The sequence below is a fragment of the Pelodiscus sinensis genome, chromosome 19, assembly GCF_052426305.1.
Source record: "Pelodiscus sinensis isolate ZL-2025 chromosome 19, ASM5242630v1, whole genome shotgun sequence".
Lineage (NCBI taxonomy): Eukaryota > Metazoa > Chordata > Testudines > Trionychidae > Pelodiscus > Pelodiscus sinensis.
The window spans coordinates 23,061,117-23,084,124 of record NC_143070.1 but is presented as its reverse complement, the minus strand read 5'-3'; the positions used below and the strand labels follow the sequence as shown (position 1 = coordinate 23,084,124).

General features: G+C 53.3%; 1 long non-coding RNA gene across 1 annotated transcript; it reads right to left on the bottom strand.

The window, feature by feature from the left end:
- Positions 1-58: 58 nt before the first annotated feature.
- LOC142821589 (uncharacterized) lies at positions 59-22,805 on the bottom strand. The gene is made up of 6 exons (XR_012898306.1): positions 22,694-22,805; positions 10,465-10,536; positions 10,142-10,164; positions 9,212-9,271; positions 4,856-4,995; positions 59-4,157 (listed from the first exon to the last, which is right to left on the bottom strand). It is a non-coding gene; the product is annotated as an uncharacterized LOC142821589 (long non-coding RNA).
- Between the last annotated feature and the right edge of the window lie 203 nt (positions 22,806-23,008).

Below are 23,008 nucleotides of genomic sequence, written 5' to 3'. Positions count from 1 at the left end.
GGGTAGCCTAATCTACATGCCTCTGGCGACAGAGGCATGTAGTCTAGACGTACCCAGATAGAGCAAGTATTGCAGTACTGTGCCGCCACAGCAGGGAAATGTGGGGCGAACCAATCCTGCTGCACCGCTGCAGTCATCCCCCCTGTGCTTGTGTAGGCCACCGAGTGGGGCACACGAGCAAAGTAGAGCAGGAGGGTTTAAGGCACAACCAGGTGGCCGGAGCAAGTCGGGGTGCAACAAGAAGCCCCGCCGCAGCCAGTCTGCTTTTTCAGTCTCAGGTGCCTTGCCTCATAGCCCAGCCAGGTCAGTGAGGGACGCCTACATTGGCTGGGCTACAGAAGGGCAGACAAGAACATGTTTAGGAGTCCGAGGGCCAGAAAGGGCCGCATTCTTTGCTGATTGATCAGCAAAGGCATTTTTATAGGTAACTTCGTCAGAAGGGGCCAAGTGTGCTTGACACTTGACAATAGACAAGGAGGAGGGTAAAGGAAAGCACAAAGAAGTACATTTACATAACAGCTATTGTAGATGGGGAAACCAGAGAAGTTAAGGAAGCCACGTTGCTTTGACAACTGTCTACAATTATGGACAACACCAAAGGCATATTGGGAGTCAGTATAAATATCGGCAGACAGTCCTTTAACTAAAATACAGGTGAGAGTTAGTGCAGTCAAGAGAACAAGGGAATCTTATTTACAAGCTTTAAAGGTAAGAAAGGTGAGCAAAAGATCATTTAATTTAATGATTTTTAAAGCTTTTTAAGGTGTCCAGCACCAATGAATAGCAGGGCAAGTGGCCATTATTGCAGTGGTGGGGTTACTAGTTTCCTCATTGTATTTAAATATTTTGATGTCTCACTTGCCCATGTTGTGTTACTTAGAGATTCTTTGTCATCTCTGGATAAACCACTTTTATAATTAGTGTGCAAGTTGCAAAAGCTAAATATTTCTTTGGTATGGCAATTTAAGCAAAGCAAATCCAGAGGAAGGGATTGGTACCCCACTTTCAATATTCCTTTTCACAGTGCAAATTTTGTTGTTTTCCTTCAGCTCCGTAAGAGTAGCAGGAGCAGTGGAGACATTGTTACATTCTTTTAGCTTAAACAATTTTTACACTATTATTTTTTACTAAATTTTGAGTTGCCAATTGATTGGGCCCAATTATTAAATTTGTTTTGTTTAATGTTACAGTTTTGCTTTACTTAAAATATTTTTTATTTAAAAACAATATTCTATACACATTTGCAAAACATTAAAACAACACAAAACACCACAAAAACAACATTATGTCATGACAAAGAACCATGGTTGTTGCTTGTTTTTTAACCTGGTACCAGCGCGCTTTGATGTTCTGAAAGACAAAGATAATATTTCTACCACCATGGGGGTGGCACATTATATTTTAGAATACTTTACAGATGTCTTTGCTAATTTTGATTAGCCTGTTGTTACTCAATGGTATGCTTCTGTTTTGCACACCAGTTTTAAAGGGTTTGAGTGGATTACTTTATTGTTCAATTATTAAGTTAAAGGTGGCATGTTTTAGTTTCTCTCTTGTACTGCTGATTAGGGTTTTTAACGTGTGAAGCTTCAAATTATTGTGATGAGAGAATTTACTGCTAGAAACTCTTTTTTTAAAAACAAGGCATTTGCTAGTTACTATTCCAGCAATCAAAAAGATTCTTTTTTCTGGAAAAGAATCATATACAATGTTACAGCGGGCCACACATTCTTCTGAAATAAACAGGCAGTTTGTTATTCATACAACCTTGGATCTGAAAGCAAGCCAAAAGTGTATGATTTGTTTTCTTAGAGAGCAAATTTAACCTTTAAGGGTGCAGCTTTTATAAATGTACAATGTATACATTCCATTCTTTTTTGCAGTTACCCAGTTAAGTGTTAATAGAATTTATCTTTTTTTTAGTAGATTTAACAAAGTGTCTGTGGCCAAATGTTTAAATTTGATTGTTTTAAAAGATTTCAATTGACTTTTTCATTTTTGGGGGGAGTCCTTTAGACTCCTTACCCGGGATTTATTTAAGCGCTTGGACATTTTCTTATACCACTGTAGATTGGATTTTAAGGAATAGCCAATTTTTCTTGATTTGTTTTAAATGTAATTTAATATTTTAAAATTTTTTTTTGTTTTTTGCGAGTCTTTTAGACTCCTAATTTGAGATTCACATTTCCTTTTGGACACCTCCTCATACCCCAGGTTCAATGGGATGCCTTTTTCAATTGCTATCTTAGATCCTCTGGATTCCAAGGCACCCTTCAAGTGCACTATTTTACCTATATTAAAAGTACCTTTCACCAGAAATTGTCTAGATGAATCATTTTATGTGTACACATCCCACTTATCCAGAAACTGGCAAGTTTTAGGAGAGCAATGTACATACATATAGTATGCTGGAGTCCCTTTAAGGGGGAACGAGAATCTCCTTTGACTGACCAGTACCTATTACCTCATTTACACAGGGAAACACAGGTACACTAGTGGGGAAGTCTGCACTGTCCAGGCATCATCCCATGATTTCTGTCATTGAGGTGATCCTGACCCATCACTACCCAGGCATCATCCCATGATTTCTGTTGCCAAGGTGATCCTGATCCCCCGCTAATGGGATGTAGCCAGAGACAGGGAGGGGTAAATGGGGTGAGTCACCACTGAGAACTCATACCATTCGAGACTTGTATGACATTCGAGACGAGTTCGGATTGCGTGCCGCGCGCCTACACGCGGCATGGACTAGCTAGTTCGGATTAGGCTTCCTAATGTACAGCTAGTTCGGAAAAGGAAGCCTAATCCGAACTAGCTAGTCCATGCCGCGTGTAGGCGCGCAGCACGCAGTCCGAACTAGCCGGCATTTAAAAATGGCGCCAGCCAGCATCATGCAAATGAAGCCCGGGAAATTCAAATCCCAGGCTTCATTTGCAACTCCGAATGACTACATTACCCCCCCTAGTTCGAACTAGGGGGGTAGTGTAGACATACCCCCTTAGGGCCTGTTCCATACTATGGCAGGACAGGAACACACTGCTCATAAGGGGAGAGCTCTAAGACTTTCAGGACTGACAGACGCCTCTAGCCAGGACTCATATTTGAGCTGACACATGTCAGGTCTCTAGGGCTGAGAGGGAAAGGATCCAGCAGAGGTCTAGAGCCACAAAGCTCTTGGCTGGGGGATGGACTTGCCCTGCTCTTGGGCTTAGATGCTCTACTTGAGCCAGAAGGAGGCAGAGAAATTGTCTGATCAGGAAAATGAATCCCTGGCTGGCCACTTCAAGCCCTGCCTGTAGTCTGCACTCCTGAGCCTGACTGACAGTGCCATGGTGGGCCCTGTCAGCTGCCCACAATAGTGGTCAGTCCTACAGACAGCCAGGGCAATGCCGGCCTGTTCCTGTGGACAGCCAAGGTGGAGACAGGATGGGCTGCTTCTCTGCTGCTTGTGGATGCTCCTGCAGCTCAGCTCCCCTTCTGCAGCCTTGGTTCTACTCTGCCAGCAACAGCAGCCCTCCTCTTGTGGCCAATCAGGCCTGCCATTTGGTGCCTCTCTGGCTTGCACAGAATCTACCAGAGGCAGGGAAGGACTCTGAGTTGGCGCCTTCCTTCCAGGAGCTCAGCCCAATAGCACAAAGGGACCCTGCAGATGCTAAGAGCAGCTGCACCAAGCCTCACAACTCTAGTCCCTACCGTTCCTGCCTGGGCCCTTCCACTGACACTCCGGCGAAGGCACAACATGAGCAAGATGGTGGGAACCACAATGAGATCTTGGCTGTGGGAAGAGAAGGACCACTATTATGTCACTAAACCTCCTCTCACACAGGAGCCAGGATTACTGGGGCAGATACTGCTGATACTGGGGGTTCGGGTAATGAAGGACTCTGAACCAAACCCAACCCAACTGCTCCAGAACCCACCCAGCTTCTCTTAACCAAGGGGACAGGAATCCTCACCCAGCCAGCTCACAGCCTCGTAATTCTCCTGCATCTCATCCCTGTAGAGGGCTCTCTGGCCTGGGTCCAGCAGAGCCCATTACTCCTCAGAGAAATACACAGCCACCTCCTTGAAGCTCACCGGCTCTGCCACGGCCATTTCCTGTCCCTGGCTCTGCAGGCCAGGGGCTGAGCTGGAGTCAGACATGGGTGTTCTGCAGCCTGTCGGGGAGAAGGAGAATCGGAGACATTTCAAAAAGGGCTTTAATCATTTCCATACCAAAATTTACTCACACCAAAATAATTATACTCACCAGGAGACATTAAATTGCTGGGGGAATATTATCAATGTCTCCCTTGGTCACAGACCTTTGTTTGGCATTAGTAATGCCTCTATTGTCTCCTTAAACTTTAGTCAGTATCCAGAGAGCAGCGCCCTGGTACAACAATTCTCTCTTCATAGTTCCCAGCACCAGACACATCTACAACCCCACACTGGTATATAACAATAGCCTGCTACCTGGCCAGTGTGCTAGGGCAGACCTTTTTCGACCAGATCAGATCCTACAGGATCTGCTGTTCACTCTCCAGTGCTCCATCATTAATAGCAGCTATTGTGCTGTGTACCATGCCCCTAAAGAAAAGCCCATGGGAAGGGGGTGGTATAAGGGACCATATTCCCCTATCCTTAACAAAGAACCTGGACTATTTTTCATCTGTGGGGTAAAGGCTTAGAAATACCTGCCAGTGGGCTGGACAGGACGGTGTTCCCTAGGACATGCTGTGCGTGGAGGATTAACGGTACACCCACACATTGCAGCTCCAGGTATTACAAACCTTAGAAGCTTCCTGCATCGATCCAAGAGGAAATTTACTATTAACCCTCTTGCGAAACGACCCATAGGTTTTCATCGATTTACCTGTGCATTTCTTCCTTGGTGTAGCAGAACTTGAACAAGCCATAGTAAATGTGTCAGGGCAACTAGAAATAGCTTTCAACCATACTGCAGATGCCCTAGGCCTGCTCAACTAGCAGATCCAATCAGTGGCCTGCTTTGCCCTGCAAAACAGGATAGCATTAGATGCAATTTTGGCTCAACAAGGAGGAGTCTGTGCTGTAATTAATCAGTCTTGCTGTTTCTATGTAAATCATTCAGGGCAGATTGAACAGGATGTGTCTGCCATAAAAGATGCAGTTAAAGTGTTACATGCTGTAACTAAAGATGGAGAAATCTCATGGCTAAGTTGCTTAGCCCAACAGCTGGGACTCTCCTTAACACCTTTCCTATATTCTATCATAACCACTGTTTTGATTATTTTGATTGTAGTAATTGCCTTTTGTATAATATTGTGTGTTGTAAGATGCTTGGTTAATGCAGCCATTTCCTCTGCGTACATTCGATATACAGCACTGGGAAAAGATCCCAGCCAATTCCTCGACCCCAAGCCCTCTAATCAGGACATTGGGTACTTTTAGATTCCTCTAAGGTGGGCAAGCGGTGCTGGCACACCACCATCTTGCATTCCTTGGACTGGTGTGTTGTATCAGGGGGTGGAATGTAGCCAGACAGGCCCCCCCGTCACATCCATCTTGTTTGCCCCTCTGAGGTGCCTGGAGAATGCAGGGCAGAGAGAAGCAATAAAATCAGCATAGCCTTTGAAGCCTTGATGCGAGGCCAGGATATGCCAGCTCATCTGACCCTGGAGAAGCTGAAAACATAGGTATGAGAAAGAACGATTAAGGCAATAAGCTGACCTCGAGGCTGTGAGAACTGCTCTGGCTGACAGCTATATTGATATGATATCACACAGTTGTCCCTGGGAGAGGAATCTCCCACTGAGAAAAGAATGCCCAGTTCTCCCAATTTAGTTCTCTCTCTTAAAGTGGAAATTTAGTTCACAACTCTCTTATAAGAACTGGTGTCACAAAGACGGACCAGCACCATCTGGCATCACAGATAAGAAAGAGAAATACGTGACCCCATGGGTATAAAGATGGGTCCAACAGCACACCCACTTTGAGCGTCAATCTACCATCTATCTGCTGGTCGGGTTAGGTGATTGACCTCCCGAAGTCCACGGGGATGCCCACCTCATATTTCGTCTTTCCGAGGAATTGAGGGACTGATCCTGGCCTGACACGCTGGGACCGAGTGATGCAGAAGGGGGTAAAAATTGTACCTGTATGTGTCCTTTTGTTTTAGTGCCTGCATAGAATAGAGCTCTTTAATGATTAAGCTGTCACTTGGTACCATTATTTGTATTTTCTATCTTCCTTCTTCCTGTGTAACCATAAAATCTGTATTTGCTAGCAGTTAAGAAATAGAGCAATAGCCATTGTAACCATATGATTTATAAGCTTCTTTAATAAACCTATAACTGCTTAAGCTGTAACCTGACTCCCACAGTTGCTGTAATAGAACCAAGCACAATTTAAAAGAACTTCAGCCGGTCATAAGGGACAGATATAGGAAGAGCTGGGGCATTTGGATTGTGTCACTTCCAGAGGACAGATCTGTAGGGGCATCTCTCAGTCTTCCCTAGGCTGCCCACTGCGAAGGGATCCTGTATCCTAGCAGTTAAAATCTGAGATGTAATAAGATCTTTCTATAAAATCTGGGGCGTCTGTCAGCCTGTTGGCTGCCCTCGTCGAAGGGATCCCGATCCTAGCAGACTAAGACAAGGACGTTAAACTCCTCAGGGCACCTGTCAGTCTCCCCTAGACTGCCCACTGTGACGGGGCCTTGTTTCCCAGCAGTTGAAGACTCGGGTGTAACACACACACACACACACACACACACACTGCCCTGACCATCGGCTGACACAGGGGGAGAAGGGGAATTGGAGACATTTCAAAAAGGGCTTTAATCCCTTCTACGCCCCAGTTCTGCCCAGGCTCTGTTGCTGGTGACACACATGCTGGACTCTGCAGTTTTGGGCAAACGCTGAGTCTAGATATTCCATAAACACCACACATGAGTTAGATCGGAAAGCCATATTTATTTTTCTCAATATCTGGCTTCAGTTACATTACCTTGCCTGCAACAATGGGATTCAGTTCTCAGCACCTAATGTTTCTGCTAACAAGCCACATATTCATCTACCTGAACATGGAGATAGGTTTAATTGAATTTGGGCTGCAGTATTTATAATCCTTAGTCTTCATGCATTGATTTGCAGCCCAAACTTTGGTTCTCTCATCTGACAGACTTTATAAACTCTCTGCACAACAGTGAGGAAGTGAAGTTAATATGCGTATTCAGATGCATATTATTAAACACGTGTGCTGAGTGTTTGCAGGATAAGGCCTTAAAATTCATGAATTCATGGCGTCAGAAGCTATCCTTAGTCATGCAGTCTGTCCCCTCTGTGGCACAAGCCATTACACTTAGCTCAGGTACCCAGGCACAAAGCTCTGTTTCCCCACAGCATCTTTTCTAGAAAGTTACCCAGTGTTGATATGAAGACATCAAGAGACGGAGAACCCATCACTTCATTGCTCATTTGTTTCATTAGTGAATCCTCTTACCCATCAAATATTTGTGCCTCCGCTCTAGCCTGAAATTCTCCGGCTGCAGCTTTCATTATTGGCTCTCACTGAACTATATCCACTAGACCAGGGGTGAGCAATTCATTTTGAGGCGGGGGAGGAGAGGGGAGAACTCCAAGATTTTGGAAAGTGGTTGAGAGTTGCACTCTTCCAAGACATTAAGCAGGAAATACAGCGAATGAGATGGACACTGGAAGAAGGGAATTTTGGGTGACGGTTTGGAATGCAGGAGGGAAAGAGGGGTCTGGGAAGGAGTTTGGGTGAAGGAGACAGGTGTGATTTGGAGCACTGGATTAGCCAACTACTCATGAGATATTTAAAGAAAAGTTAGTTTAGAGAAGTGGCTGAGTGAACAAATAAGGGGCTGAGGGTTTCTAACCATGAAGAGCTTTTTGCATACTTGAATGCAGGAAGAGAATAAAGAGTTTGGGTATGTGAAGTGGGGGCAGGAGGGGGGGGTAGATAATTAGGAGGGGAAGAGAGAGGTTGGGGTGCCAGAGGCAGGCTTTAGCCAGGAGACTTACCTGAGTGACTCCCGAACAGCAGCCAAGCACCTCTCTGAGGCAGATAGAGAGCCTGCCCAACCCTCGCACAGGCTGCGGGGCCATGTGGGTGTGTGAATAACTATGAGCCGGAGGGGAGGGGGCACGGTGCTTCCTTTCCAGCCATAAACCAGCCAATGAGATTGTCCTAGGGGTGGAAGCAGTGCCGGTAGCCTTCCCACTTCACCTCCAGGCTCACCTTCGCTTTTAGTGGCTTGCAGGTGGGAAATGGCAAGCACGGAAGAAGCCCATGGGTCTCCAAGCATCAGTGGGCCAGATCCGATGGCCTGGAGAGCTAGATACGGCCCATGGGCTGTATTTTACCCAGGCCTGCACTAGACCGAAGAGCCCTTGGGGATCCAGCAGTTTCTCGCCATGAACAAACTGATACCATGGAAGCCAATCAGCTCTCAGGGTATGTCTACACTACCCCGCTAGTTCGAACTAGCGGGGTAATGTATGCATACCGCACTTGCTAATGAAGCCCGGGATTTGAATTTCCCGGGCTTCATTAGCATAAGCGGGGAGCCGCCATTTTTAAATCCCCGCTGCTTCGAACCCCGTGTAGCGCGGCTACACGGGGCTCGAACTAGGTAGTTCGGACTAGGGTCCTATTCCGAACTACCGTTACTCCTCGTGAAACGAGGAGTACCGGTAGTTCGGAATAGGCACCCTAGTCCGAACTACCTAGTTCGAGCCCCGTGTAGCCGCGCTACACGGGGTTCGAAGCAGCGGGGATTTAAAAATGGCGGCTCCCCGCTTATGCTAATGAAGCCCGGGAAATTCAAATCCCGGGCTTCATTAGCAAGTGCGGTATGCATACATTACCCTCCTAGTTCGAACTAGGAGGGTAGTGTAGACATACCCTCAGCCTTTCAGCCTATTTATTGTTTGAAACCAACCCCATATTGAAACTGACTGAGCAGTGAAATCTGAGCCTGAAGGAGCTGTCCGTTTTGTGCTTTAACTTCACCCCTTTAGCATCACAGCACATAGATCAGTGATTCTCAAAGTGTCTGCAGGTCCCCATGCAGTGCCCCTGGGTCTCCTCACTGATCAGTGGGTGAGATTTAGGGCTGTGTGCACCGTGGTCGCTGGGTTTGGTTGGTAACTTCAATGACAATCCCATGAAGATGTGTTTACTGGAATTTTCTCATTTAAAGAATCTCCACCTGCAAACTCACCCTGTCTGAAAGCTCCCAGGGATTTTCCTCTTGCTTTCTCCAGTGCCGAGGGCAGAGTGTCTGGAGGGGGAAGAGATAAGGGAGGTGAGATTCCAGGCTCTCCTCTTTATAATATTGTCCCCACACTGAACTCTTCATTTCACTTGTATCAGAGACCAGACAGAGACACACGCAACTGTTTAGTATGAAAAGGTCTGAAACCTTCCGTGTCCTCTCTCGCTTGGGCACCTCGCAGCAATGGAACCAACATCTCTGCAGCCTCATCCCCGCCCCAGGAGACACAAACTGAAAGTGAGATTTACTTTTCCCTCCTCATCTCTCCCACGTGGTTTTTCTGTAACTTACCACCTCTCATCATAACCTAGAGCTGCGCTGGGGGAACACGTTGTTATGACATTAACTTTACCTATTTTGATCCCTTGACACCAAGGGGAGACTCAGAGTTTGCAAACCCCTGGCTCTATTTGCAAGCAGTTGGATCTGTTTGCTCAGTGTCTCTAAGAAGAGCAGCATGATGGGGCCGTCATTCTCCATGTGGGAATTGAGGCAGGGGAAGGTTGGCTTCAGAGGCCAGATTCAATAGTTTCTAATACCTTTATTATTGAGTCTTGATGGCCAGTCCTTCACTCCTTGCCCTGGGCTGAATGTGCCCAGTGCCCAGCTGTGACAGACCCATATTCCAGCCCCACAGTCCTGAGGCAGCCAGTCCCCAGGGAGGTGACAGCTCTAGGAAATATCTGAAGTCAGACTGTGCCCCTGAATGGGGAATTCCAGAGTCTGATGTGCAAGGGCGAGACCCTCAGAATTAAGTGAGTCAGAGACATTTCTATCCAACATCTGGCTGTAGAGCCCTGGGGAGATGTGGTGCCAACATCAGCTCCAAGCTATTTCCCTGCGCTGTGCAGTATGACAGGAGCACGAGCCACCTACCTGCTCAAGCTGTTTCTGATGTCCTAGAGAAAAGAGACAGAAAAGAATCTCAGCTGCACTGGACACACACAGGGAAGGGATTTTGCAAACATGGGAAGAGAGGCCCTGCCCTGATCCCAGGGCCATGGTTCCCCTGAGCGAATGGGGCTTTGCCATCTCTAATAGGTCTGTGTCTGTGACTCTGGAAAGCACAACAGTCACTCGCATGGCAGCAATGCACACGCTGAGTTACACCCAGATCTGACGGCTGGACTTCAGCACTTGTTATTCAGGAGCCTCCCTTCCCTGTGTGGAGAGCTGGGACGTTTCTCCCTCAGTCTCACCTGCAGGAATTCACTCGCTGGCTTCTGACACTTCCCCTCCAGCTCACTGATCTGCTCACTGAGACGGGAAATCTGCGGGGAGAGTTTCTCGTCAGCGTCAGTCTGGAGCCTCCCAATCTGCTCATTTAGCTTCTCTAGCCGGGCCAGCAGGAGTCGCTCTTGTTCCTCCAGGAACTGCCGCAGCTGCTGAAACTCAGCCTAGTTCGAACTAGGGTGGTTAATGTAGTCATACGAACTTGCAAATTAAGCCCGGGATTTGAATATCCCGGGCTTCATTTGCATGTTGTCGGGTGCCTCCATTTTTTAAATGCTGGCTAGTCCGAACTCTGTGCCCGCGGCTACACATGGCACGGACTAGGTAGTTCGGATTAGGCTTCCTATTAGCCCTTCCCAGAGAGGAGAAGCCCTGGGGTGCCAATGCAGCTGGCGCCATCACAGAACCAGTCCCCTGGAAGCGGGGGGAGGGCGGGCTCAAAAGCTGCCCCAGGCTCTGTCCAGAACAGATGGAGGATCCATGGATGCTACTACTGCCCAGACAGCTCTTACTGGGGCAGTTGGGGGGAGCCTCAGACTCTTACTCTGCCCTAGGTGGGGGTGGGGACATGGGATGGGGCTGCTCATGGGCCCCTCACCAATGTTCCCTGTAAGCTGAGTGCTTGGGCAGCCATTCAGGAGCAATTCAGGTGCTGCCCAGTAGATTAGCAGAGTCCCCACAGCCAGCTGCCTGGGTTTGAGTGGTGCACATCTCACCTGCCTTAGTGCATAGAACAATATTTATTCCACACATATATGAAAACAAATTTGAGGAAACCCTGCCCCTGCCCTAGCAGGACAGCCTGAGTGACAGAGACCTGCTCCCTCCCCAACCCCACAACACTCTGGTTTCTGCCCATCCCAAAGGAGCGTTTGCCCCAAGTCACTGGCTGAAAACAAACCCAGCGCCTGCAGCCAGTCCTATGGCACCGTCACAAATGATTTACTGGCCCAGAGAAGGGAATGAGAGTTACTGACAGGGCAGTTCTTTCTGCCCTGGCTCCTCCTTCCCTCCCCCAGAGCTCACACTGATAAGAGGGTTTGGGGCCAGCTCCTCTTCAAGGCCAGGTGGAGGAGGGGAGCAGCCAACAGAGTCTTATGCTCCAGGCTAGCTTGTCTGGTGTCTGGAGCTCCCTGTGCCAGGCAGGAGATGCCCCCTCCCCCGCCCTCTGGACACACCAGGGTCTCTCACTTGGCTCTGCCCCTCTCCTGGCCTTGGGCTGCTCCTGGTGTCACAACAAACCCTTGTCCAGCGCCACAGTCACAGCCAGTCCCAGGGGGTCAGCACCGGCAGACACCCCCCAGCATTTCGCAGAGTCCTGCCTCTGCCCCCATCTCTGCCAGTCCAAGGCCTGTTTTAACCACATGGACACCCCAGGGAGCCAACTGGTTGCCGGCTGGCATGTGCCAGTGTCCAGCGAGGTCTGGGTCCTGGGCAGGAGCTGGCACCTGGAGGGGAGAGGAGGAGGCAGCATCACAATGGCCCTGCACATCTGTGGTGAATGGCCGTGTGACGCACACCGACTGTCACGGGGAGCTTTGTCACAGCGCTGGACGGGCTAACAAATCCCTTCCCAACACAGGCTCTTGGGCAGAAAATCTCCCCTTGCTCCTCACACCAACCCGACCCGTTGCTAGGGCTTCCCCCACAGACACCCCCGCAGCACAAAGTGTCTGTGCAGGCCCCACACATGAGCCCCCTGCCCGCTGCTCCTATTTCAGTCACGTCCCCGCCTGCCTTCCCCTCGCTGTGTCTGAGCCGGAGTCGCGCTGGCGCCGGGCTCCCCAGCGGCTGCAGATGGGAAATAAACCCCTGTGCGCAGCCGGGAGGAAAGGCCTGGGGGCCACATTCACCGGCCCTGAAGACCTTAGACTGATCGCCAGGCACCTCACTGACCAGCACCTGCCCAGTCACAGGACGTTCCGGGACCCACCCAGCCTGAGCTGGGCCTGAGGGCTCCCTGGGCAAGGAAAGGGGAGAGACGCCCCCTCAGAATGGGCCCCACACACGGCAGCGTGCGAGCAGGGAGCAACTGGAGACAGCCAATGGGAGACCCCCATAGAGTGTGTGACCTAAGTCCCAGTTCTCATGGAGCTTGGTGACTCATGCTGCAGTAGACAGGTGCTGAGCTCAGCCTAGGAACCCCTCTCCTGGGATCAGAGGGCTGTAGCCAGACATGATCCCCATCTTGTTCCCCCCTCCCCCCCGAGAGCAAGAGAAAGGCAGTCAGCCTTTGATGCCCTGAGAACACAGATGTGCTGCCTGTCCCTGACTCTACTATAAACAGAAACCAGACAGTAAATGGGCTAGCTGACGACTGGGAGGCCTCCTGTCACCCTGATGGCTAGTACCAGTAATTGACATGCCTGCAGTGTCCCAGGAGAGGAATCTTCGCCCATCACATACCAGAGGTGCTCATTGCCCGCACTTTCCCAGGTGTGAATTATGCTTTGCACCCTTCGTGGGAAACTTGGCGTTCAAGCCATTTTTCCTAAATTGGTCACTTGAGACCAGGAAGAAGCCTCCGTGACCCAAGGGGTATAAAGTGGGTTTAGTAGCCCACCCCATTTGAGCTCCAATCACCTACACCTACTGGCAGGTATTGATTGTCTCCCGAGGTCCGTGGGACACCCAACCTCGCCCTACTTCCTCCCAAGGGATTGAGAGAAAGACGCTGGCCACGCCAAGTCTGGAATGCAGGGGTGAGAATTATACCTGCAATGTGTTTCTTTATGTGTACACTTTAATTGGTACTATGTTATAAGTTTAGTTACTTTATTATAGCTTCTTAAGTCAAACTGCTTCATCTCTATTGTAAAACTGCCTTTGGTAAGGTCACTTAGCTATAAACTGTGGAACCCAATTAACTTGTCAATCAAACCGCAGGGAGTCTTTGTATCTATCTGTAAACTGCAAAAAACACTTTTCTTCTATTAGGAGGCCTCCCCCCCTCCAACTCCCATCTGATCCCCACACCCAAGGACTCCCCTACCCTTGGCCCCATGACTGCACCATGCCAAGCAGTGGGGCAGCCGTGCCAGCCAGGCTCTGGGGGAGCTGGGTGGAAGAGGAGGGGCCGGAGGTGCCTCCCCGGGGAGCCTGGACAAGGGCCAGCCCTGCTCACCACACTGCCCAGGAGCAGTTCCTGCCTGGCCCTGGCCCAGCCAATGGGGAGCACATGCCCCCCGCTCCAGCTACCCCAATGCTAAGAGCTGGCCATGTCAGCTCAGGGGCTGCCCCATGGGCTGTGCAGGGGCTGGCAGGGAGCCCGCGGAGCCACAAACCAGACGTTCAACACCCCGGCCAGCGGTGCTGCCTGGCGCCACCAGGAGCCTGTTGGACCAGGGGTTTCCAGTCCCAAACCAAACACCTGCCTCCCTCATCCCTCCCCGCTCACCCTGCTCCCATCCCCTCACAGCTCCCCTCCCCTGCCCTCATAACTTCTGACCCTCCCCAAACTCCATAACACTCTGGTTTCTGCCCATCCCAAAGGAGCGTTTGCCCCAAGTCACTGGCACCTCTGGGCTGAAAGCAAACCCAGCGCCTGCAGCCAGTCCTATGGCACCGTCACCAACGATTTACTGGCCCAGAGAGCGCTCCTGCCTGGCCCCAAGGGAATAGACGCACCTCCCTGTGTCCTGTAGAACCAGCTGCAAATCCCTCAGTTTGTTCCTATCCCTCCCCCCTCCGCCATCCCCCTCCCTCCCTGCCCCACTCTCAGCATCTAAGCCTGGGAGAGAGAAAGTTCTTCCTACTCTGGCTCGTCCTTCCCTCCCCCACAGCTCACACTGATACGAGGATTTGGGGCTGGGTCCTCTTCAAAGGGCACGTGGAGGAGGGGAGCAATGAACAGAGTCTTGTCTGTAGCTTCCTGTGCGAGACAGGCGATGCCCCCGACACACTAGAGTCTGCCATTGTGCGCAGATGCTGAGTCTACCTGGTTTTCCTTCATATATTTGTAGCACAGAATCAGGCCCTCTCATAGGGTATGTCTACACTACAGCGCTAATTCGAACAAACTTAGTTCGAATTAGTTAATTCGAACTAAGCTAATTCGAACTAACGCATCCAGACTAAAAAACTAGTTCGAATTAGCGTTTTGCTAATTCGAACTAGCATGTCCACATTAAGTGGACCCTGAACAGGGCTTAAGGATGGCCGGAAGCAATGCCGACAGGGCATCAGAGGAGGACTTAGAGCATGGAGATGCTGTCTCAGGCTAGCCAAGGGCTGTGCTTAAAGGGACCCGACCCCCATCCCGGACAGACAGTTCTCAGGGGTGCCCCGCTTGCAAAGCAGCCTTGGCTTGGAGTGCCCTGAGTGCCCACACTGGGCACATCACAGCACTTGGCCATCAGACCGGCTGCACTTGCTGCAGGCTGCCATCTGGGGAGAACGGGCAATTGGGGGGCTGCAGGAGAGCTTCCATCCCCAGAGGCCCACAGAGCCAGCCCAGTCCTCCCCATCGGGGGCTCGTATCCCATTCCTCCCTCACCTCCTTCCACTTACCCTTCCCTAGCCCCCCTTCCTGATGTACAAAATAAAGAAAACGTGTGGTCAAAAATAGAATCTCTCTTTATTGAACAAAATTCGGGGAGACTGGGAAAAGGAGGTGGGAGAGGGGAGGGCAATTAAAATAATCAGAGGTTTGGAACAGGTCCCATATGAAGAGAGGCTAAAGAGACTGGGACTTCTCAGCTTAGAAAAGAGGAGACCGAGGGGGGATAGGATAGAGGTCTCTAAAAGCATGAGTGGGGTGGAGAGGGTGCATACAGAAAAGTTCTTCATTAGTTCCCATAAAGAAGGACTAGAGGACACCAAAGGAAAGGAATGGGTAGCAGGCTTCAAACTAGTAACAGAAAGTTGTTCTTCACAAAGCAAAGAGTCAACCTGTGGAACTCCTTGCTGCAGGAGGCTGTGAGGGCTAGAACTGGAACAGAGTTTAAAGGGAAGTGAGATCAAGTCATGGAGGTTGGGTCCATGGAGTGCTATTAGCCAGGGGGTAGGAGTGGTGTCCCTGCCCAAGGTTTGTGGAAGGCTGGAGAGGGATGGCACGAGACAAATGGCTTGGTCACTGTCTTCGGTCCATCCTCTCCAGGGTCCCTAGGGTTGGTCACTGTCGGCAGACAGGCTACTGGGCTAGATGGACCTTCGGTCTGACCTAGTACGGTCATTGTAAGCTCAGGGCTCAGGGTCGGGGGTCTCAGTGGACCCCCTTGATTCTCTTGCACACCTGCTCCTGGGTGGCCAGGCTGGCAGCTCTCCTGCCCAAGCCGGCCACTTTCCTGTGCCTAGTGCGGAGATTGTGGACGAGGTCCACAATGTCCGCACTAGCCCGGCCGGGTGCCCGCCTCTTGCGGTCCTGGGCAAGCTCCCGGGAGCCGCCAGCCTGGTCCCAGGAAGAGGGGGAGGGCTGGGGGGCATCGGGTGGGTGGCTCGAGCCGTGCCAGGTGCAGGGTCTGCTGGCTGGGTGCTGGCAGGCTTGCACCTGGCATGGGCACCGTAGCCAGCCCGTGCCCCTTTAAGGGGTCCGGGGCCGGGAGGGGGGCAGTAGAGTTTCCCTGGTGTTGGCCAGAGTGGTCACCAGGGAAACCTGGGGAGGGCTAGCCTCCCACTAGTTCGAATTAAGGGGCTACACATCCCTTAATTCGAACTAGCTAGTTCAAACTAGGCTTAATCCTCGTGGAATGAGGATTACCTAGTTCGAATTAAGTGCCTATGAAAGTTAGTTCGAACTAACTTTGTAGTGTAGACATACCCTCAGTGATTTTGTCAGGGTACAATAGGCAGGCAACAGGCTTTCTAGTGCTCTGTCATTCACCTTGGCTATGTCTACACCAGTGTTTTCCAATTGGTGCTCCGCGGAACCCTGGGATTCCGCGGAGCACAACGAGGGGTTCCGCGAGGAGCAGGCGCTCCCCCGCCCCCTCTGAAAAAGAGAGAGAGAGAGCCAGCTAGCCAGCAGAGGCATTGGCGGCGAATTGTGTGGTGTTCACGCTCCAGCAATATTTGGAGCTGGAGCGGGTCCCGACCCCCCCGCACGTGTCCTTCCAGCCCGGTCCCAGAGTGTATCTCCCCCGTCCCCGGAACCGTCCCCGCCGTGCACAACCTTCCCTGAGCTGCCCCTGGCTGGCTGCTGCTGCCCTGTGCAGTGCGCTCAAACCAGCGGGTGGGGAGGCGCCTGGACATAATGTCACGGCCCGGGATTTTAAACCTGCTGAGCGCTGTGATGCGCCGCATGGCTGAGTTGGGGGTTCGGAGTCTGGGGACAGAGCGCAGACTCCGGCCTCACAAAGTGGAAGGCAGAAGGTACGGGAGAGGGAGAAAGAGAGGGAGTGGGAGGGACTTGTGCAGAGGGAAAGGGGAAGGGCTGGGAGAGGAAGGTGCTTGTGCGGAGGTGGAGGGGAAGGGGAAGGCACCAAAGGGACAAGGGTGGAGAGAAACGGCAGGGGGCCAAGTGCAGACAATGAGGAAAAGGGCAGGAGGGGAGGTGTCAGTGGGAAGGAGGACAGGGTGATGCTGGGAGGGGAGAGGGTAAGGGCATTGGGGGCCAGAAGGGTGAGGGGAGGTGCTGGGAGAAGGCTTGAAAGAAGGGGTGGGCATGGAGCAAGTCATGTGAGAGGGCACAGGGGCATGAGGGAAATGGGGGCAGAGGGTGGTGAGGGGTGGGCATCAGGAAAAAATGGAGCAAAGGGGGCAGGGGAAGTGAGGGAAGGGGGAGGCACCAGGAGGGTGCAGGGGTAAGGGAACGTGCAGGTTCCAGGGGATTGTGGGGGTGAAGCAAAAGGGCAGACACCTGCAGTGGAGGGACCACCATCAGAGGAGAGACGCAGGGCAGGTTTGTAGAGGGAGGTGTTAGAAGAGGGGATGAGGAGGGGTAGCTCACATGATCAGAGTGAGGCGACTGGATAAGTGGGCACAAGGAAGAGAGAAGGGCTGGTGGAGGGGGGCAGGTTGCAGGAGGGCTGAGGGCAGTGAGAAGAGCAGGAGTCAGGACAGCAGAGGAGGGTGAGGAGTCGGGGGGGTAGCAGGCACCAGGGGAGCTGACATGACAGCAGAGGGAAAAGGTAGAGGTTTAAAAATATTTATTAATAACTTGGGTGGCACATCCAAACAAGCCATATGAACTCAATACTGGTGCACAACACAAAATACATTTTGCTCATGTGAGGAAACTCTTAGGCTATGTCTACACTGCTTGTTTCTTGTGCAAGAACACATCCACTCTTCCATGTATGAGCTGTGCTTTTGCACAAGAGCATCTATGGCAGTGTGGACACTCCTTGCCCAAGAAAGTGCAGATGGCCATTTTAGCCATAGGGCTTTCTGCTCAAGAAATTCATGTTGCCTATCTACACTGGCCTCTTGCTCCAGAATAGTTGCTCAAAAGGGTTTATTCCTGAGTGGGAGCATCATAGTTCTTGCAGAAGAAGCCTTGATTTCATACATGAGAACGTTAGTGTACTTGCGTAAGAACACACGGCCAGTGTAGACAGGCAGCAAATTTTTGCGCAAGACCGGCCGCTTTGGCGCAAGATCGTGCCAGTGCAGACACAGCCAAGGGGAGGGAGGAAGGCAGGGGCAGGGAATCAGCGCTGGCTCAGCATGTCTACATGGTTTGGGGGAAGGTGCAGGGAAACTGAGCTCAGCTGGGTTGCAGAGTGGGGAGGTCTGGGGAGCTGGGCTATGGGGTGGGGTGTGTGTGTGTGTGTTTGTGTGTGTGGAGCTCAGAGCTCAGTTTGACTGCAGGAGGAGGGAGGTGCCGGGAACTGGGGCTAGACTCAAGGGGAGGGAGGGACAAGGAATGGGCTCTTGGCTCAGCAGTTTTGTGGGGCTTGGAGGAGGTGCAGGGAAACGGGGCTCAGCTGTGCTGTGGGGGAGGCATGCAGGGAACCAGTGCAGGGCTCAGCTGGGCTGAGGGGGATGGGGGAGGGCATACAGAACAGATGGGCAGCTCAGCTGGGCTGTGAGGGGCTGCAGGGAACTGGTGCTGCACTCCCTTGGATTGTGAGGGATGGTTTTGGGGGAAGTGCAGGGAACCAGCAGGGGTGGGCAGCTTAGTTCCATTGCAGGGGATAGAGGTGCAAAGAAGCCTAGTGGGGAACGGGGGGGGGGGGGAGAGGGAACCAGGAGCCCTGAAATGACCTCCCCTGGTCCAAAAATTCTTCATCTGGGACCAGTCAGGTCTAGAGGGTGCCAGATCAGGGAGGTCCAACTCCTACCCAAGTCCCCTCCTCGCACCCTCCCTCGTAGCCAGACAACCTACATCCAGCCTGCCTCAGCACCCTACTTACCGCCCAGACCTTGTCCCCTTCCACCCCCCAGCTCCCTCCCAGATCCTGCACCCCATCCCTATCCCGCTCCTTTGCAGCCCTGCCATCCACCCTAGCACCGCCCTGGCCCCAGCACCTTGCCTCACACCCCAGGACTCAGCACTGCCCCGGCCCTAGCCCCGGCCCCGGCACCCTGCCATCCATGCTAGCACCCAGCAGCACCCTGTTCCTTGTCCCAGCACCCTGCCAGTCACCCTAGTACCCAGCAGGACCATATCCCTGACCCCAGCACCCTGCCACCTTGCCTGCCCCAGCACCCTGCCACCTGAGCCAGCATCCTTCCACCCAGCAGCACCCTCTCCCCAGCCCCAGCCCAGCCCCAGCACCCACTAGCACTCTGTCCCCTACCTCCACCAGCACATATGGGACCACATTAGTGAGGCTTGGGGGGTTTTGGACGAGCTTTTTTTTTGATTTTTTGCATCTCACTTGTGTGGCCCCAACTGACTTTTCTGTGGGTCAGTGACCTTTGACTCAAAACAGTTTCCTCACCCCTCTCATATATAAAGACAATGCTAAAACCTTTTGAGTTTGACATAATATTTTATTTAAAAATGAAGACAGGCCAACAAGCCCCCAATTGGGGCCAAACCCCCATTTCACTGCAGCATCATAACACTCCTGCACCACATGACCCCAAATCTGAGCCTATCATACACTGGAACCCCCATCCTGAGCCTCTTACATCCCCGAACTCCTGCATCGCCACATCCTCAGTCTTCTGCCATAACATTCCTCCACCATCCACACATCACAAATCTGTGTCCTGAGCCCATCATACTCACAACCTTCTTGCCCTGAGTCCCTCACATATCCAGCCCAAATTCCTGCACCCCCACATCCACAAGCCCATGGCTTGCTTAGCACCCCAACCTTCCACCTGAGCCCAACACTCCCCAGCCTAGAGCCCCCTCCCTGAGTGAACAGCCCCTTCTCCTGCATCCAAATTCCCTCCCAGAGCTTGTACTTCTCACCCCTTCCCACACCCAAATCCCTCATTCCCACCCCACACCTCACTCTCACTAGGTTGAGACAGGTATAAGGGCTGGGGATAGCAAGTGATGGAGAGGAGGGGAACAGAGCAGATGAGGCCTCATAGAAGGGAGATGGGAGGCGGGGAGGGGTTTGGGGAAGGAATGTGATTTTCATGAATTGGTGGGTCCCTCTCTCCTCCCCTGCCTCCTGTTTTTTGTTTTTTGTTTTTTTTTTTTTGCTTGACAAGCCTAGGGGTTCCTCGAAATTCTGAAAAGGGTTCCTCAGCCAAATAAAATTGGGAAACACTGGTCTACACTGTTCTTGTGATAGACATATGCAAATGAGGCTAAAGTGGACTATCCTAAGCCTCATTTGCATAGCTAATGAGCCACCATTTTTGCAGGAGAGGGTCCTGTGCCAGGAGCTGTCTACACTGCCCCTTCTTGCACAAGAAAACCCCTGGCCAGTGTAGACAGAGCTCCTGTCACTCTCGATTGATGGGGGGGGGGGAGGGGCTCGCTCTCCCGCTGCCCTGCCCCGCTGCCCCGTACAGGAGCTCCCCGAGGCGCGTGTGCTCCCACGCGAGGGGGCAGGGGGCCCAGCGGGGACAGGAACAGCCCCACTGGTGCGGGCTCCCTGGTGCCCCCCCGGGAAACGCACAAGAGCTGTGGGGCTGGGGGAGAGGGAGCCGCGCGCAAACCCGCAACAGCCTCTCCGGCCCCCCCGGGCACCCACGTGGGCCCCACGCGGGTCCCTGCAGCCCCAGCCCCGCCCCTCGGACCGACCAGGAAAGCCGCGTGGGCGGGGGAGACCCCGCATGTCAACTGGCGGGAGCCGAACAGCAGCGCGCGCCGGCCCCGCCCCCCGGGCCGTGGCGCGGCCTCCCCAGCCCGGCTGTGACGAAACCCCGCCCCCCATTGTTACACGCGGGGCGGGGCCTGGGGCAGCCGCCGGGCCGGGCCGGACCCTCGCGGGGGGGCGTTTGCAGAGGCCGCAGCCAGCGCGGCGGGAAGGGGGGGGGATCACCCAGCGGGGGGCGGGGCCAGGACATCGGGGCTGGGCTCTGGGAGCTCTGGTGCGGGAGGGGCCGGGGGTGCAGAGTGTGGGGCAGGGGCTGGGGGCAGGCTCCGGGCTGGGGGAGATATGGGGCGAGCGGTGCGGTACTTTCCTGCCCCCCCCCCCTCCCGGCGAAAGGGGCAGTTCGGGGGAGTTTCCAAAGGGGTCTGGGCCCGTTTCACACCCATTTCCCAGGCTCCCGCCCTGCTCCGGGCTCGGCTGCTCAGCCTGCCCCCCCCCCCAACTCTGCACCCAGCCCCAGAATTATCCCCGCCCCGATTCCCCGCGCCCCAAAGGCCCACAGCCCCGCCCCCTTCGCACCCGCCCTCCCCCGGCCGGCTCCCCTTCTCCCCGAGGGGCTGCGAGGAGCGAGGGCGCCCGCCTGTGTCCCCGCTGCTCCGCCCGACGCCCCCTGGGTCCTAGCGCCCTGCGATCCCTGGGCTCTTTGCCCCACGCGTGTCCCTGGCTGCGCGGCTGCTCCCCCCTGCGGGCCATGGAGCTGCGGGGCGATGTCTCCTGCTCCTCTGGGTTCTTGTGGAGTCAATTAACCTGCCCCGGGCTGTAGGACCCCCCCCCCCCCAGTTCCTCTGCCCCCCAGGACTCCCTGCTGTGGGGGTTGCTACTGGGAGCTGGTATCACACCTGCCTCCTGCCCTTTGCTGATTCTGCTGGTCACTGCACCCTGCAGCCCCTGGACAGTGCGCTGGGAGCTGGGACATTCCCACCCCAGAGGGGCCCCTCTCCCCACTCACTGGCCCAGGGGTACAGGTGGGGATGGGGGTGTGTGTGCATCTGTCAGTTTCCCCTCCTGCCTCTCTCCAGCCTTTGCTCCAGGGCTGGGAGCTGAGACATTACCAGCCCCACCTGCTGTTGCCCATCCCTGCCCCACCCCACATGTCGCTAGCCCCTAGGTCAGGGGGTGCAATGTTGCCATGGATACAGGACACTCCTGTCACAATGAGCAACCTCTGCCTTTGCCCATCCCCTGGGGGGGGGGCCCAGAACAGGAGGCCAAGGGCCCCCCCCAGTGTTGAATGTGGACAGGTCTGGCCTGGCCTCTTCTTCCCAGACGCCCCTGCCCCTCCCCATTCCCCCTGCGCTCTGCCCCCGCCCCACCCTGGCTAGAAGCTGGAGCCCTGCCCAGAGAGGAGAAGCCCTGAGATGCCAATGCAGCTGGGGCCATCACAGGACCATCCACCTGGGGATGGGGGGGCTCAAAAGCTGCCCCTGGCTGATGGACCGGTCCTAGCAGCCCCTGCCCAGGGCACATGGAGGGTCCATGGATGCCCCCCACTGCCCAGCCAGCTCTTACTGTAATGTGAATGGGGTAAGGACCACAGGGGCAGTTGTAGGGAGCCTCAGACTCCACCTGCCCTGGGCGGGGGTGTGGACATGGGCTGGGGTTGCTCATGGGCCCCCCACCAATGTTCCCTGTAAGCTGAGCACTTTAGCAGCCACTCAGGAGAGATTCAGGTGCTGCCCAGGTGATTAGCAGAGCCTCCCCCCATCCCTCCACCCCAGGCAGCAGCCTGTGTTTCTATGGGTGGTGCACATCTGCACCTGCCTTGGTGCACACAACAACATTTATTCTACACATAGGGAGAAATAAATTCAAGGGAACCCTCCTCCCCCCACCCCAGCAGGACACTGAGTGACAGATACCAGCTCCCTACCCAAGCTCCACAACACTCTGGTTTCTGCCCGTCCCAAAGGAGTGTTTGCCCCAAGTCACTGGCACCTCCTGGCTGAAAGCAAACCCAGCGCCAGCAGCCAGTCTATGGCACCATCACCAATGATTTACTGGCCCAGAGAAGGAAAGGAGAGTTACTCACAGAGAGAATGCAGCAGCCGGACACACACACGCACAGGGTGCTCTCCTGTCTGGCCCAAGGGAATAGAGGCGCCTCTGATGAGCTAGCTCGGTGTGGGGCCACTGCAGATCCCTCAGTTTGTACCTAACCCTCCCCCCGCCACCATCCCCCTCCCTCCCTGGCCCACACCCAGCATCTAAGCCCAGTAGAGAGAAAGTTTTTCCTGCCCTGGCTTGTCCTTCCTTCCCCCTGATAAGCTCACACTGATAAGAGGAATGTTTGGGGTACGACTCCTCATCTAGGGCACAAGGAGGAGGGAAGAAACCAACAGAGTAT